This window comes from Schistocerca piceifrons, chromosome 1, assembly GCF_021461385.2.
Source record: "Schistocerca piceifrons isolate TAMUIC-IGC-003096 chromosome 1, iqSchPice1.1, whole genome shotgun sequence".
NCBI lineage: Eukaryota > Metazoa > Arthropoda > Insecta > Orthoptera > Acrididae > Schistocerca > Schistocerca piceifrons.
In genome coordinates this window covers 1,155,174,902-1,155,193,105 of record NC_060138.1, presented here as the reverse complement: position 1 = coordinate 1,155,193,105, position 18,204 = coordinate 1,155,174,902, and positions in this window count along the sequence as shown.

Here is an 18,204-nt window from a genome sequence, read left to right as displayed (position 1 = left end):
ACACCCTGTTAAAAAAACGGAAAAATGGAGGCGGTAAAATAGGAGAGCGATCCGCCTTCACCAACATGCATAAGCAATTCATTAATAGTTTATATATATATATATATATATATATATATATATATATATATATATATATATATATTTTAATTACAAAAAACTAATAAAAAAATTGCATGGCGCGAGATTTGATCCGGCGACTTTCAGATTACGAACCCGAGCGCTTACCGCTGCGCCACGACGCTGTGGAAAAGTATTAATCGTAGAGAGTATTTCACCGCAACGGTTTCTTTTAACTGTCGATTTTCTCGCCAACGGCTGAGAAGTGCATCTTGGTGCTTTGCCGCATTACACCTCTGGCCATGAGCTTTTATTATGCGCAGTATGAATCGAATCTGAATTTCACAATTGGCGTCCTCCCCTTGTTAGCCTGAGCCGTGTGCGGCTCGCGCTCATGCCGTTCATTGGTCGTCATCTCGTTTTTGTGGTTCCGTCGCCTCATTTTTTCTTTCAATTCGGTTTACTGGCGTCACTTGGTGGCAGCAGCGGCGCTTATCGATACGTGCACTGTCGTACCATCTCTGGAGCGACCGCTAGTATTTCCGGGTCGTCGTCTGTAAGAGTTGAGTCCGGGCGCAGCAGCAGTGAAGTCAGGATGCAGCAGCAGTGATTCGGCGACTGAGTGCTAGTGAGGTGCCCATAGCCAGTGCTCGCCGACCGCTGGCGACACACATGAACTGTCCGACGGAGGGAGATTGGAGCAGGACGACCGTTGGTTGGTCGTTCAGTTGGTCATCTCATCGGGCGATGTGTATTTGGCCCTTTCACCGTTTCTGGGCCTCGTCACTTGGTCATCGTGCCAGACCTGGGTCGGTTCCTTCCTCGCGTAGAGATGTCGTGGCCAATGGGCAAGTGTTACCTCTGCACGGATGGGTCCGAGCCAGTGTGCCGGGGTCGCGGTGTCTCGGAGTTCCGAACGGACATGGGGTTGAGTCGGGTTGGAGCTGCAGTCAGCCTCGGACAGCCTAGACTCGCCCGACCGTTGCCGACACACGTAACTTGAATGGGAACAACCTCGGTTGGTCGTTCGGTCGGTCTTCTCATCGGACGATGTGTATTTGGTCGCCCACCGCTTGTGGAAACTCCCTGTGTGCCGAATTGATTCGTCCTTGTTGTGCCGCAGTGATTGCTTTTACGATTGTTCAGGTTCTTGTGCAAGTGTGTTTACGTGGAGCCGTTTGTAGCTTCTGTGATTTCCACTCAGCAGATGAATGCTGTCTGCGTACTGGACTAGTCGGTCGGTTGTAATAGAGTAGCGAGTATGTATGTCGGGTGGAAGGGAAATGATTAGGCTGTTGGTTGGTTCCTCAGCCAACCCTAGGTAGTGTTGCCACCCGATTGTTCAGTGTTACGCTCGGCTGCCTGTATCACCTAAACTGTGGTTACAGTTTCCTCCCCAGGCCGACCCTCTGAACACTTCTGAACACCACTGTTTCTTGTATGTGATTGTCATTTTATTTGGTCGCAGGTACTGTGCCAGGTCTTCAGCCTTGTATTAATATCGTCTGTTTTATATTTAGTATATGGCCTTCAGCCGAACTTCATAACAACTTTAAGATTAGGCCGTCAGCCGTGTTTCATTTGAAATTCTTGTGGCTCTGTATTTAGGCCATCAGCCGCGTTTGTTTCAGAATCTGTGGCTTTAATATGTAAATCCTTGTCTGTAAGGTTTCTCTTTAATTATATTGAATTCTTGAAACAGCCTTCAGCCGTATTCTGTAATGTTTATCTTAAGGTTGTCTTCAATTATTCTTGAGCAATTGTTTGGGCCTTCAGCCGACAAGATAATTCAAGTTTTCTTAAGATGTTTTTCTGTTGTACTGTGTAAAAGCTTATCTTTAAAGCCTCTCTTTTATTATCTAAAGAAACGTTTATTGGGCCTTCAGCCGAAGAATTAACTTCAATTTTCCTTAATATGGCCTTTAGCCGGAATTTGTAAATGCTTGGCTTTTAAAGAGTTTCCTTAGCTGACCTGAAATATTATTTCGGCCTTTAGCCGAGAAGATATTGCAATTTTACTTACGTAAGGCCTTCAGCCGTTAGTCTAAATCCTGCTGTTTTAAAAGTAATCATGTAAACTTATTCTGCAGAAGTTACTTGGGCCCTCAGCCGTGAATTGATCTTTGTTGTTTTAAAGAGCAAACTGTGCATTGGTTTGAGGAATAAAGTTGTGTGTGATCTTGTATAACTAACAGTAATCGACCTTGGCCCGTTTCCACAACCTGATCCGCTCTGTCCTGCCAAACCAGATTTCAGACCCATTCTGCTGCTGCTGCTTCTCTGCTGACAACACAATACTCCCCGTCTCTTGTATCCTGACAGGTCCACATCTACTGACATCTAGTGGTCAATTCCGCATTAGGTATGGGTGTCCAGATACTTTTGAACAGATGGCGTTTAAGAAGGTATACCCACAGTTTTTATACGAGTACAAAATACTACGTAATACGTTTGCACATTCTTAAGAGCCACCATACTTTTAAGACCGAACGAGGTGGCACAGTGCTTAGCACACTGGACTCGCATTCGGGAGGACGACTGTTCAATCCCAAGTCCGACCATCCTAATTTAGGTTTTCCGTGATTTCCCTAAATCACTCCAGGCAAATGCCGCGATGGTTCCTCTGACAAGGCACGGCCGACTTTCTTCCCCATCCTTCCCTAATCCGATGAGACCGATGACCTCGCTGTTTGGTCTCTTTATCCCATATCAACCCAACCCAACTTTTAAGAGCTTACCCAGCGAGAGGTAGACATAGGATTTGTCAGTCCACCACCCGTCCCTCCCAATTTTTCTACATTCACATTGATATACCAGTTCTCACCAAGTCCCTACTGGTTTGATGGTTTCAAATGGCTCTGAGCACTATGGGACTCAACATCTTAGGTCATAAGTCCCCTAGAACTTAGAACTACTTAAACCTAACTAACCTAAGGACATCACACACACCCATGCCCGAGGCAGGATTCGAACCTGCGACCGTAGTAGACCCGCGGTTCCGGACTGCAGCGCCAGAACCGCACGGCCACCGCGGCCGGCTACTGGTTTGAGAATCGTAACATATAATGTGTGTTGACTGTTGTGCTGTAAGCTGACTCGGTCCACATTATTTCAACGCAAATCTTGCCACGAACTTCCAGCATGCTGGAGTAGCTGAGAGTCAACAACTTCTATTAATCAGTACAACGAAAAACCAGCCAAAGTTGCACATTTCAGAAAATGCAAAAGCCGCGTCAAAAATTTGCAAACGAACAATTACAGCATATACAGTTACCTGTATGTTCTGTAACTGTTCGTTTGCACATGTTTTACATTGTTTTTGAACTATCGGAAAAACCATTTTTGACTACGTTATGATGATTTGAAAACGTTTCCCGGCCCGAAACTAGTCATCGAGTGAATAAATGAAGTGAAATTTGCCACTTTGGCAGGTTTTTAATTGTACTGACAAATCTTGCCATTCTTTCATGAAACATGTAACTAGATAACTCTTATTAAACTCCCTGGCAGATTAAAACTGTGTGTCGGACCGAGACTCGAACTCGGGACTTGCACGCGAAAGGCAAAGGTACCGAGTTCGAGTCTCGGTCCGGCACACAGTTTTAATCTGCCAGGAAGTTTCATATCAGCGCACACTCCGCTGCAGAGAGAAAATCTCATTCTAGATAACTTATTTTAAAATAGAAAAACTACTTATACTTACTGTACTTCAAGTTATTTGTCAGGACTTTTATTTTAAGGTTCCACGCAGATTGCAATTCGTATTACATAAGACAGAAACACTAACATGTTTCGACTCAGACGATATATTGTCAAAAAACACAAAAACTCATACAGTTTGTAACAAAAAGTTCTCGCTTATGGATCCCAAGTTCTAGATCAGCTACAGCACTTAGCAGACGGTCGCCTTCTGGCCACGAGTGTTGTGTGTCCTACCGCTGCCAGCACTGGCGATTTAACAGTACAGTACCCGTGTTTATCGCAGCCGTTGCGAAGTGACTGTAGGGCCGCATCATGCCAAACCGCTAAGCACATGTGTAGTGCCAGCACAGCGTACAGAAAGCGTTCCCCTCCTACCCGACATCTCCACGGAGCTGTCGATGTTGGGCTTACGTAGGTGGAGCACTCTTACTAATCTACCCGCACCTCACTGGTAATTAGCTCCTGGCGTCTTGAACACACTACAACAACGAGAAGCGAATTTTAGTTAACTGCAAAACAAAGAACGTATGATGACGAAACATAGTCGCTTGGCGTTACTTTTGATACACAGGTCACGCTAATTCTAACAGGGGAACATTCCCAAATGCCAATACACGATCTGATGAAGCTTGACGTGTGTGGAGGGGGCAAAATAATTCAATACGTACTTTTTTATTTGAGCCCAATTTCACTTTTAAGGAGAAATCGCAAATGCCAAATTACCTTACGGGGTGCGATTTACCCCGTAAGGTAATTTGGCATTTGAGGTTTAGACAGAATATCTTTTAAACGATGATATGCAAAAACTATTTTTCGTAAAAAGTTAATAAGTAATTGCTGTTCTTGAAAACTGTATAACTTTTGTAATAATCTGAAATTTTGAAAAATACGCCACCACCAACAATTAATTTTGAAAAATGAAAGCTTTTTCTGCAACATAAATTAAAGACGATTTCAAGCCACATATGTACATTCCTGTGTAATAAAGCTGGTTTATGAAATGCCATTTTTGGAAAATAAGCTGTACATGTCGTGCTGTCAGACTGTTTTCAACATACCTAATTAAAATATTCAAACATTCATTACTATTCTAATTATTTATTTTAGCTGTATTTCTTTTATACTTTCAGTTGTTATTTTAAGTTTTACATTCATGTTGGTTTACCGTTTCAGATAAGTGTATTTTGTTAAGTGAAAACAATAAGTAACTCAGTATTATGACAGAATATAAGATAATCTGTATGGAAATGCTTAAAACATATTGTTTGTTTTTTTTCCTCCATGCACATAAAATCAATGAAATTCACCTAATACGCACGACGGAGAAGACAGTTAAAAACAAAATTCAGCAGGATTTCAAATTGTCACACGTGATCCTCTAAGTATCTTGACTTACAGCAGGCGTATTTCAATACATTGATAAGCCTTGGCAAAGAGAACTGATTATGTACCAATAACTGCAGCTTAATTATATTGTTTCCCAAGTGTATACTGACATCATAATCATTCCATAGAACTAGATCTAAAAATCTTCTCACAATGTTCTTCCAACACTGAAAGCCGTGCGATCGAGACCTTTGGGATCACCAGATGTTTTTTGTCCTGGGTTACGACGCTCTAATCTAAAACAAAATCGGTATTTCTCCCTCACTTGGTAAAGAAACATCTTTCAAATATCTTTTGAGCTCGTCAGATGTTTGTTTACCGGATTTCGATGTTGTCACAAGGAAATTTGGGTCTTCATAAAGAGATTCTCGAATTATCGATTCAAATTAACCATTAGTTTCTCTTAAAGCTATAATGTGAAAAAAAACGGTTTTGAGCTTCGTAACTGAATACAAAATACATCTGGTGATCCCAAGGGCTCGATGGCACAGGTACAGCCCTTGGACGGTTACAGTTTTCGATACTGGAAGAACTTTGTGAGATTATTTTCAGATCCAGTTCTATTGAATGATTCTGACGTCAATCTCCAATTGAGAAACAATACAGTCAAGCTGCAGTCACTGGTACACAATTAATCCTCTTCACCAAGGCTTATCAATGTACTGAAATACGCCTGACCCAAATCAGAAAATATAGAGTCGCGGAAACTTGAAATCTTTCTAAATTTTATTTTATATTCTCTTCTCCGTCGTGTATATTATGTGAAGAAATTTTGTTCATTTTATGTTCATGGCGTAAGAAGCTTTATTTTTTAGGTATTTCCTTACAGATTATCACTACAGTAATTATTTTCTATCACAGCTTTAATGCGCAGGCATGTATGTAGCTTGAAAGCTTCTTTAATTTATATGTAACAAAAGTTTTCATTTTTCAAAACTAATTAGTGGTGGTGGAGTATTTTGCAGACTTTCGAAATATTACAAAAGTTGATTATAAAGTTTTCAAGAACATTAGTTACATATCAACTTTTATACGAAAAACCCTTTTTATACATCATCGTTTCGAACATATTCCCTCTAAAACCATAGTGTTGAAGTATCTTTCTACATGTGTTTTAACCCTGAAAAGAGAAATTGGGCACAAACATAAAATATGTAATCCACTATTTTGCCCCCTATGCACAACCGACAAGATTTATCAAGATCGTTTGACACTTGGGATGTTCCCTTGTAAATGTTGTGTCCCCTTAGGTCTGTAGGTGCGGTACACAGCCATGCACTAAGGGAGAGCCACACGGCAAGGCGATACTCGAGTGCGACCCCACATATTTATGTTCAGAAGCCGTCGAGGGCGCACATAACGGACGTAAAGGCCTCTGGCGATGGCATAAATGGCGTCAATGGACCATAATATGCTCCCACCGTATGTCATTCAAACATTCGTGTTAATCCGGCATAGTTATGGTTCGGCGCCATAGACAGCGCTCAAAACACGATCTATACCTTACTTTTGTCTGACGTCAGGCAAATAGTTCGTAAATCGACATAATCTGTCAACCGCGATTTTAATCGGACGCACAGTTCCGCACAGCCATTGCCTCTTCAATCTCACAGTGTCGCAACATCAGCTAAGTGTCGCAGTGTGCGTGTATCACCAAACAGTGCCACGACTTATCTGCTGTCGTCGCCAGCAGAGTCAAACTGGACATTCTGCTAGTGCAACAGAAGTAAAGCTTCTCTTTTTCGAAGTCCTGCAATTGACTTCCACTCGGATCCAAAAGTTTGAAATTTGGCTTATAGCTGCCTACATTCGTCCTGTGTAATGTTGAAAATGGGTGGCGCCCTGCAATGTCATCCACGGGCTCGGCGACAGCATGGTGTCCGCGCACGGTAGAAAGTGGACATAACTCAGAAGTTCGTGTGAGCTGTAAGGAGGATTAATGAAGTCACATTGGGATCATATTTCACTACAATGCTGCCCACCGCCACAGTGGACGTGTCATACGATGAGAACCTCGTCACAGCGTCTCCTACCCACGTTTCACCCTTTCCTTTGACGTCTCTGTGATGTTGCTTATAATTGCAACGCCCGGTGTTGAAATTACGTGATTTTCTTACAGGTGGACGAGGAGAACATTTCAGACACACCGCCGGTCAGAAACTACATGAAAAGGCCTCAGGGGGTGGCATAAATGGCGTCAGTGAAACTAACATTATCACTGGGGCGTTGATTCCCACACATTTCGCGAAGGGAAACGACGATGAGCAACAGGCAGATGTTCTTGACAATTTTGACGCTGCTGACACCCGCTGACGTTTCAGCCCTCCCATAAGGACATTGAGACCTACAGCCTCGTTGAACGTGATCGCACCCCTTTGGATTACAGTGCGACCACAATTTTTGCTTTCGGGTACACCAGTGGCCGTTCAAAGTAATTCGACGAAATTTGAACACGATCCGAAGCAGTAAAGGGTATTTATTCTTTTTCAACCGTTTGGTTTCCGTCCTCATCTGGTGCGACATTAATATGTGCTTGAATAAAACGGCAAAGGTTAGGAAAACCGCATGCAAGGAATGTCGAAGGGGGTTGGGTAATCCTCAGGTACTAAAGCATTTCCCAGGTTGATTTGATGTAGAAATTTCTGAAGGTACCCTTCCTACGTATTCAACAAAGGTACGTGGCACCAAGGGTGTTGCCGAACCGGTGACAGTGGGGGTGGATGGGGGAGGCATCTTAGAGGGACCTTCGCCGTTTTGTTCAAGTACATGTTAATGTTGCACTCCCGGGCTAGCACGCCACACGAGGGTGGAACGGAAACCAGGCGGACTGAAAAAGCATCAGTATCCTTAGCTGCTTCCAGTCACGTTCAAATTTCGTCAAATAGTTTGAGTGGTCGCTAGTGATTCAAACCAGCACACGAGAGCAAGAACTGCAGTCGCCTAAGGGTAAGCGGGACTACGACGACTTCCTCATTGTGTGACACGTCCACACTGGCATTGGGCAGAATTTTAGTGGAAAGTGTGTAACGCTGGAAATGCATATCCTCCTATTTCCATCTATTGTACTATAAATTTTTTCCTTATTTTGTTACTTGAAGATATGACATTTATTTTAATTGTTCTATAATTTATATATATGCATTTACGTCGATGTATAATTGGTTTCTTTTGTAAATATTATTTGTATTTTTACGCTGGGTCTCGCCTAGGGAAAACTATGCTATCGAACGATAACATCGATAGGTCATGTGGAGAACCAAAGTGCTTAGGATCTTTGGTAGTGTTAACTCTGCCGCGTGGAGCGCGGGCAGAGCAGAGTCTGGCTGGAGTAGGGTGGTGGAGCAGGTGTGTTGAGTGACGCTCCCGCGAGTTGCCGCGCTTTCGGGGTTTGGCAGCATGTAATTCCGCTCGACTTCCTATGATAGTTTCTGGCATGGTGTCGCGGACGGGAAACATTAGCAGGCACACATCAACATCCCGTTTCGCCTGGTGACAGTGTCGAGAAGAAGGCGCGCCAACATCCAGCTTCTGCAACGGCGACGGCCGACAATGAGTGACTGTTGCCACCTCCTCGATCGACGACTTCAGACCTTCAATCAACCAGCAAGGAAGACTGGAAGCACGTAAAGTTTTAGAACTGTATGGCAGACCTCAGGTTTTCAAACTATTCCATTAGCATCACTGAAATACAGCAACTTAGCATGAACCTTTGTTGCTCACTGTCCCAATTGCATTACCAAGCAGGGTCCCTTCCTTTTCCGGAATGAATTCGAGTGTGGTTGAAATTCAAACCCCAGCATTAAAGTAATATCATTCGATTTCACTGCTTTAATTTCAAAGTTCAGTTAAGGTATTCATAGCTGGCTACAATATTTAGATTACACAAGCACAAGTTAAGAGTGCGAGTTTTGTTACCATATTTTAGCTGACCTGTGACTGCAGCTCAGCTTGGCACGTACTAAATGTTACTATTGTTAATTGTTCAGAATCATTTAATTCAAGTTCAAAGTTAAATCTCTTATTTCTAAATTGCGTAGATTCAAGTAGCTTTTGAAATGATTGTTGAGGTAGCCCAAGACTAACCTTATTTTATTGAATTTCGTAGTGCTTCAGAAACAAAGTTCACTATTAATTTAAATCACTAAATTAACTTTCAATTTTCCGGTTTTACTAATTCTTTTGCTAAATTAAGTCAGAGTGTAGCGAAATTTATTACTTCTGACAAACATTCAGTTTTCACACAACACGTGTCAATCTTCAGTTGCCACGCTTGTAGTACTAATTATATGTGCAATAACCTTTCCTTTTTAAGTTATTATAGTAATTATCCATAGGACTGGCGACCGTAATTTTCCCCAAATCTGAAATATCTAATTAACGCCAGTCAATTGTTAACGTAACGACCGCACATTTACTTTCTTTATTAGCTTTACCCCTTTTCAAAATTAATTTCCGCCAGTTTCATTTGCATTTTTCCTTTCATTTAGATGTAACCCTTTCCTTCCTCTTTACCGACAGATTAACTTCGCTGACGATTGCTTTTCCCAAATTTCCATTACGTACACGCGGTTTGATTTTTACTGTCATTAAGGTCGGTAAATGAGGTGTGAGGTTACAAGTGGTGCCAATGTGACATCATTAACCCACCTTACAGCTCACGTGAACTTCTGACTTGCGGTCCTTTTCTCGTATGTGTCGACGTCTTGCCGTCTGATGCATCGCTCAGCCTGAGGGTAACGTCGCAGCATGCCTTGCTTCTGTGCCATTGCACACCTTTCAGCAAAATTTAAAACGCATGAGGCGTCATGGTTTCGAAAAAGTGATCCTTTAATTTTGCTGCGCAGATTAATTCAGTCCGTCCTCGTTCACTGGAATCAGAGACTAGCACAAAACTCAATGTTATATACACTCCTGGAAATGGAAAAAAGAACACATTGACACCGGTGTGTCAGACCCACCATACTTGCTCCGGACACTGCGAGAGGGCTGTACAAGCAATGATCACACGCACGGCACAGCGGACACACCAGGAACCGCGGTGTTGGCCGTCGAATGGCGCTAGCTGCGCAGCATTTGTGCACCGCCGCCGTCAGTGTCAGCCGCATGTATCCCGTGCCACCCAACGTGCTCTAGAAGGTGTAAGTCAACTACCCTGGCCAGCAAGATCTCCGGATCTGTCCCCCAATTAACATGTTTGGGACTGGATGAAGCGTCGTCTCACGCGGTCTGCACGTCCAGCACGAACGCTGGTCCAACTGAGGCGCCAGGTGGAAATGGCATGGCAAGCCGTTCCACAGGACTACATCCAGCATCTCTACGACCGTCTCCATGGGAGAATAGCAGCCTGCATTGCTGCGAAAGGTGGATATACACTGTACTAGTGCCGACATTGTGCATGCTCTGTTGCCTGTGTCTATGTGCCTGTGGTTCTGTCAGTGTGATCATGTGATGTATCTGCCCCCAGGAATGTGTCAATAAAGTTTCCCCTTCCTGGGACAATGAATTCACGGTGTTCTTATTTCAATTTCCAGGAGTGTATGTGTTAGCACTGTTGAACAATCTTGTCACGCCTCATCTTCATACTTATGTTCAAACAGGGGTGTTACCTGCGTGTGTCTTCCATAATTTCATTTTTGAGTTGTGGAGGGTTTGTATTTAATCTTTATATAATCCACAATGTTCTGACACGCCTGGGAAAGGATTTCTAATGGAGATCAGTGGACTCACTACTTTGACATCCCAATTCCTTATGTGACCACTTCCATTAAAACGGCAGCATGGTGTTCTTGGGTCGAGTTTGAGGCGATTCCTTCCTTTTCTAGTTCTTCGCCTGGTGCAAGGGAAATTCGTTGATCTTCTTCAAACCGGCCAGCGGGAGCCAGCCACAAGTTGGGCCACGCACTGTCCCGTCGTTTTCGAAACCAGGTCTTCCGATTGGTATGGGGGAGATCGCATGAGGAAAGTTTCAGACTGTGCTAGGGGTTTCTCTGTCTTCAAAACACTGAGGCCGTAAACCGCCTGCACTTTTTCCAATCCATCTGAGTGACTTAGCGTTCGGGCCATGTAGAGGGCGTTGTAGACTGCCCGAGACCGCCCCCGTCACACTATTTTTGCTCTGGACTCAGCGTCCGAAGGTAGCGTTAATTTCTTGGCGAGAAAACGGTCTTGTTTCAGATATCGGTGATTACTCACGTCCCTGCTAGAAAGTGGCCCTAAATGCTAATTATGGTTGAAATTTATAAGTTAGCTAGCATTCAAACGTTATGGCATCAGCGCCAGTGGAAGTAGAGACTGATTCTCTACATTCATCTTGAAAATTGCCAGTGTAATTTAATAATTACGTGTCACGTTTTAAATCAAGCACATGTGTCTTGTGCTAGCCACGAACAATCCCTACGGTTGTAAGGTGTCAGGCAAATCCAACACCTTCCATGAAAACCCTGACATGATAAGCAAATCCAGTAGTATGTCACATAGCTCCGAATAAATCGTGACATTAAATTAACCAAAGTAATACGAGTAACGAGTGAGCAAATGGAATATCACAGACTAACACAAGAATGCCTAAATGCATGTCATACCTTCCCGCTGTGAGACAGACGCAGTTCCGAGGGGAGAAACGAGAACAGAAGCCGAGAGCAGAACCGTGTTAAGCTGGAAGGCCCTACGATAAGGGACGGACGGACACCCACGTCGCCAGCTAACCGCTAAGACCACACCACCCGCAAGTTTTAGCGTGAGACTTTTTCGCGTCTCTGTTACGTCAGGACCACCCCCCAGCCAATGTTAAAAGCTAGAGCCCTCCATAAGAACAGTATAGATCTTACGATAACACAAAAAGGGCTACACCATCCGCAAGTTTTAGCGTGAGACTTTTTCGCGTCTCTGTTACGTCAGGACCACCCCCCAGCCCATGTTAAAAGATAGAGCCCTCCAGAAGAACAGTATAGATCTTGCGATAACGCTAAAAGGACCACACCAGCTGCAAGTTTTAGCGTGAGACTTTTTCGCGTCTCTGTTACGTTGCAAACTTTAAAAAACATGACCCACCACGAAAAGTATAACGTTTCTCATTGGACAGACAGAATTTTTGTTGACGGAGCTTAAGGTTAACATTGAGACCCTGATTGGTCAGATGAAAACACAGCCAGATAGTTTTTTTTAAACCAACTTCGGTAGATTGTAGTAAGGAGAAGTTCGGAGAAAGTTGCTTTGGAGACGGCGAGGTGAGTGGAGCTGTGCTGCCCGCCGCCCCCTGATGAACACCGACAGGGTAATGAACACACGCGATGCCGCATAACAGCGCATAAAGCTTCACTCAGAACTGCAGAAGTCTCATCTGTTACACCCCCTTTTTGCGTAATACTAGTGTCGATCGTCAATTAAAGCTCATGGTGTTCATATTTGCCACCTGAAGTAAAAGTCTGAAACGCGAAGATTTTTCTGTTATATAGTTATTGAGAAGCCACTTCAGCCACTGTAATTTACGACAAGTTAGATAAGTAATTAAAGATAATTGAGGGTCACTGTAGACCATTTTGATAGTTTTCTCTTTTGTGAAACTTAATTTAAACCCAGATTATAGATGTGATATGGCATAGATCATCCTTCGATCCATTGTAGAACTTGGAAACCCATTCAGGGAATATTCGTTCACATTTTTATTGAACGCAGTTGGTTTTTACCATCCTGTATTAAAACATTTCCTTTTATCAATAGTGCAATTTATAAACGATGTTTTGTGAGTAGAATAAAATTTCCAGTGGTAAACTTAACTGCTTTTTCGACGTTATTTTACCAGCTAACTAAAAATAGGAAAGCCTTGAACCCCTCCCACTAAATTTAGTTAGTATTAAGATTCCTTTACAGGAAGTGCAGTGAAGCTGACGCTGAAATCATTAAGTACTTGGTTATATCATCGCTAGTCTCACTGAACTCTTCTGAATTCTACATGTCATGTGTGGTCTGGCATCTCCTTACCAGCAACCGGACCCAGGTTCAAACTAGTAAATTCCCTAAAAAACACGCTCAGAGCGTCGTTGCGCAAATGTGGTAGGGAGACACGATATAGAACAAACAGACACCACGCAGAATGTTAGAAAATGGCGACCCTGCCAGGATGGTAAAACACCGTGATTAAAGGTCGACCACATGCCTAACTAGGTCAGAAAAATATCCTGTTGAAAAATTTTCGTAATAAAAAAATATTTGTTTTTGAACGTTATAAATAGTCGAAAACAGTAGCTGCAGCGATAGATAGTAAGAAAGTATTCAATAAAAGTGAGATATTCTGGCGGAGACAATAGCATAATTAAGTTATGAATTTTTTATATTGTTAGAATTAAGTTTTCTCTCCAATGCAAGTGCACAGGTGGCGGATACATCGTTGACAAGTTGGTTCTGACCCAACAAGTAAGTGAATGGTTTGTCAAGTCGTGTGAATAAAAAGTTTATGAAACGCGTTAGATCGTATGAGCGCATGTTCAGTCGAAGCAGGGTCCGTGAATAGCTTTTAAAACAGAAAATTAGGGATTCGGAAAGATTAGCAATGGCAGATCGAGACCTTGACCGAATTGAGGTAGAGACCCAACATGAAGACGGACAGGGAATAGAGGACAGTACAACAGACGATGCAGTATCGCGAGAAATAGGACAGATAACGCACCATAACGGGGATAATGTACGCCAAGGCACAGAAAACCTAGGTCAGCATACGACAGAGGAGCAGGAAAGTAGAGAGACAGTCGATGAGGATTCTAACTTGCGTCTTGAATACGTAGAACCCATAGTACAAGTAATCAGAGCTGCCTCAACACAGAGTACAAGGAATGCGAGCAGAAACGTGTCACAGCACAGTTCAATTCAATCAGTTGCAAACCAACAATTGGGCGAAAACACAGAGCGTAGAACGTCGGAAGAAAACGCAATAGGACCCCACCAATCTGGCAGAACTATTACAATTAATGACGGAAACCATGAGAAGACAAAATAAAGAAATTGCGAACCAAATTAAAATTCATAATGCAGAAATGACGAAACAAAATGCAGAAGCCACGAGACAAATGCGTGCGATTAAAGAACAAAACAAAAAAATTCAGTTACACCTAAGTCATATTGAAGACGAGGCAAAAGAATCTCGAGAAGTGATAGGAAACTTAATAACAGGTTACAATCAATTGAGAACAGACATTGACAAGGTACAAGTGGACGTACAAACATTGCGTAATGACACTCAGGACGAGATCAAAACATTACGTAATAACACCCAGGAAGAAGTTAAGAAACTAGAGAAACAGATAAACGTAATTACTAGACAAGCAGCAGGTACAGCGCGTGAAATTGTTGAAAACAGTGTGTTACACAAACGTATCACTAAAGCAGCGTTGAAAACATATGATAACCGCATAGTCAAAATAGAAGCGCAGACGAAGCGACAATTTCATAAATTGCGAACAGAGTTGTTGCAAACCATTGAAGAGCGTAGTGAACAGGATCGAACAAGCACAGAGTCTGCAACCACATCCGTATCTGTAACAGCACCGGAAAAACAAGCAATTAACGAAGATATCATGCATTTGCGATTCCAATCACAGGCGGAAAGTAACATACGTGGCAATGGAAAGCCAGGTCGCGAAGAGTACAGTGCAATGCATTCAGCTACACGTTCACAACCGATGGAAGAAAATTATTGCGTACCACTCCAACGATACGACGCAAGGGTAGGCGAAAGTTACAGTGGACAATATCCAATGGATCTACCACAACCGGAAAGAAGGACGGGAGAAATGATCAGAAACAAAAGTGGCGAAGAATCGCGAATTTCATATGGAACTATGACGAAGTACGACAACGATCATTTCCTCACAGTCAGAAAATTTCAACACTTAAAGGAAACTCATTACATCCACGAACTTTTATTGATCAATTCCGAGTAGGATTGCCAGAACACTGGATGCTAGCACACAAATTAGACTTTATATGTGCACACATGTCAGGAACAGTCGCAGAAACCATGCAGAATGTTGCAGCGACATGCCGATCGTACGAAGATTTCAGAGAGAAGTTTCTCTCACGATATTGGTCCAGCGAAGCACAGAACAGAGTGAAGTACGAATTATTACAGAACTCATATTTTGAAAATTCAGGAGAGAAGAGTCCTGTGAAATTTTTCGAATTAATGGCAAAGAAAAATCAATGCTTAGATGTACCATACAGTGATGGAGAGTTGATAAAATTATGCACGATGAAGCTACCATTGAAATACCAGCAATCATTAGTAGGTCGCGGAGGCAATGACGTCGAAGCGTTTAAAGGTATTCTAAAGGAACTAGAGTTCATATTTTCGGAAGATGACGCAAGAAAAAGACGAAGCGCACGTGAAAACGAAAGCAAAAAGCAGTGGAATCCACAAGACATAGTACGAAGAAACAATAATTACGAACCATGTGATAACTTCGCACCAAGGCAACAGGTTTTCAGTCATGAACAGCCCAATGTCGGTCTTGACGGGCCCAGGCGAGGCGTGCAGCGATGTCGGAGATTTGATGTTTTACCGGACTCCTGATATTCACAGTACACTCGTGAACTGGTTGTACGGGAAAACCCCTCTTTTCATCGCTACCTCGGAGATTCTGTGTCCCATCGCCCGTGCGCCGAGTATAACACCACGTTCAAACTCACTTAAATCTTGATAACCTGCCATTATAGCAGCAGTAAACGATCTAGCAACTGAGCCAGACATTTGATCACTTATACAGGCGTTGCCGACCACAGCGCCGTATTCTGCCTGTTTACATTTCTCTTTATTTAAATACGCATGCCTATACCAGTTTCTTTGGCACTTCAGTGTAGTTCTCGTAGTCAAAGTGATCCATGGATTGCCACTCTAAAAAATGCCATCTTTCCGTGTACTAAATGTTTATTTTCGGCTTCATACAAGTCTGATAGAGCTGGTGATGCTATCGTATGTCTTCCTAGATCATTTCTACGAAAGCAAGTGCATTAAATTTATGCAAAATTAAAGAATGTATTTTTATGAAATATTCCATCGAAGCGCTTTCTATATTAGTCTTCAGCGCATCGGGAGGATTTGCAATGTTTTTCTCGAAAATTTTAAGCTTCCTGTAATAGTAAACATTACAGGATTGAGAAAGAAGAGTACATTTGGGTGGGTCTTTCATCTATAAAGCTTTGACTGTAAATTGTCTGATTAGTCTGTCCTCCCCAGGAATCAATAATGCAAAGAAATATTTCTTGTCGCATGTACGGAAGAATGACAGATTTTAGAAGCTCTTGGTGCAGCACATTCGTCAATTTTCCTGGTTTAGTGCAATTTACAACTACATTCTTTTCTTTTTTTTATTTGTGAGTCAAGTCGTCCACTCTTTTTTGAACAAGGCGATCAAATTTCCCTAATGGTTCTTGCATCCTTCAGAAAACCTAAGGGAATACGACTATATTTCCTGACGCGATTATAGTATACTGTGCTGTAAAGGAATGACTAATCTTCTTCAAGTCTGTTTTTGCTCGGTGTTCCGCAAAGAATCTGTTTTACGTCAATAGGTGTTGACAGCAAGTCAGTTACTTAATCGGTACCGAAATCAGGGATGAGTAGTTTCGTTTGTATCTGGAATCCATTCACAGCTCCTAATACCTCGTCCATACCTGAGAACTCTTTCTAGCTTACCATGTATTTTGAATTTTAACTAAGAACCACAAATGCCATCCATGTACTGTAATGATTGATTTATTAATGAAACTACTACGTCAGAAAAGACTATCTTTGAATAATTTTGCGTGACAGAAACTCTGTAGTGTTATTCTGTAGGATAAAATTGAGAAAACGAAAGGAGGTACATGGGTAGGGTTTGAATCCGTACCACCAGCGTGGCAGCTGTGAACCCAACGCCTGCACTACGCTCGTTCGGTCTGAACATATGTAACGTTATGGATGTCAGAGATACGCATAAAACTTCAATATCGATTTCCTCAGAAACTAGCGACCGTCGCGTGAAAAATCACTAGCCTGGTACTCAGCACAGGCACCTCTACAAGATACCTACGACTCATCAAAATGCGTCCTTTACAGGTCTGATGGTCCCCTTGTCAGAGCAACAACTGCACGTGCAGAGAACGGTTCATCCGCCCATGAGGCGGGTCACTACATGTGAAATCTTACTTTGAATGCTAAACTAATCTAAACTACCCCTCACTGTACATAATCGCCGATGGTGCGGGAATTGTGTATGTAAAATGGTAGACCATAGTAATACTAAACCCCTTTCAGAGCTGATTACTCTATAAAGTTCTGATAAAATAATGTTAAATGTATCTTAATCGCCTTAAATTTCTGTTAACACCTAGTTTATCCTGTGACGGAGCTGATTAGTTTCTGCGAGCGTATCAAGTCACCTTAATTACAGCAACTACCTTCTGTGGAAGTGGGTTTCACTTCCCGCCATCTTTATGTTCGACGCAACGCTTATTCAGTGGTGGAATTACTAAGCATGCCTCCACATAGTATTGTAAGACGTGTATATTTCTATTGTCTATTGTCAAATCACAATTTATGAAAAATGTTTATATTTTATTAATGGGATTAAGTAGAATAATTAATATTTGTCATGTTGGAAATAATTGTGGTAGCAGGGAATGTCTGCACCAAAATATTGTTGGCGGGAGAGACCGCAAATTGATATATTTTTAAAAAGGGCGGGAGAGACCGCGTATGGATACATTTTAAGAAAAGAGCGGGAAAGACCGCGCATTGATACATTTTGTAATGGTAGCAGGGATTGTCTGCACCAGAAAGCATTGTTGGCAGGAGAGACCGCACTTTAGCGTTCGTAGGAGTCAGTAGTAAGCGAGAATTGAAGCGAGTCGGTAGCGGGTCTGAAGCGAGAGGTTGAGAGGAGCGGTGTGCCTGGCAGCCACAAGCTGTGATTTACAAGAGATTATAAACGGATGTACAGAGACATCAGCTAACTATTATCATAAAAGGAACTAATATTATTGAATTAATTTTTTGAGAAACTCAAGACTACTGAAGGTGTGTTT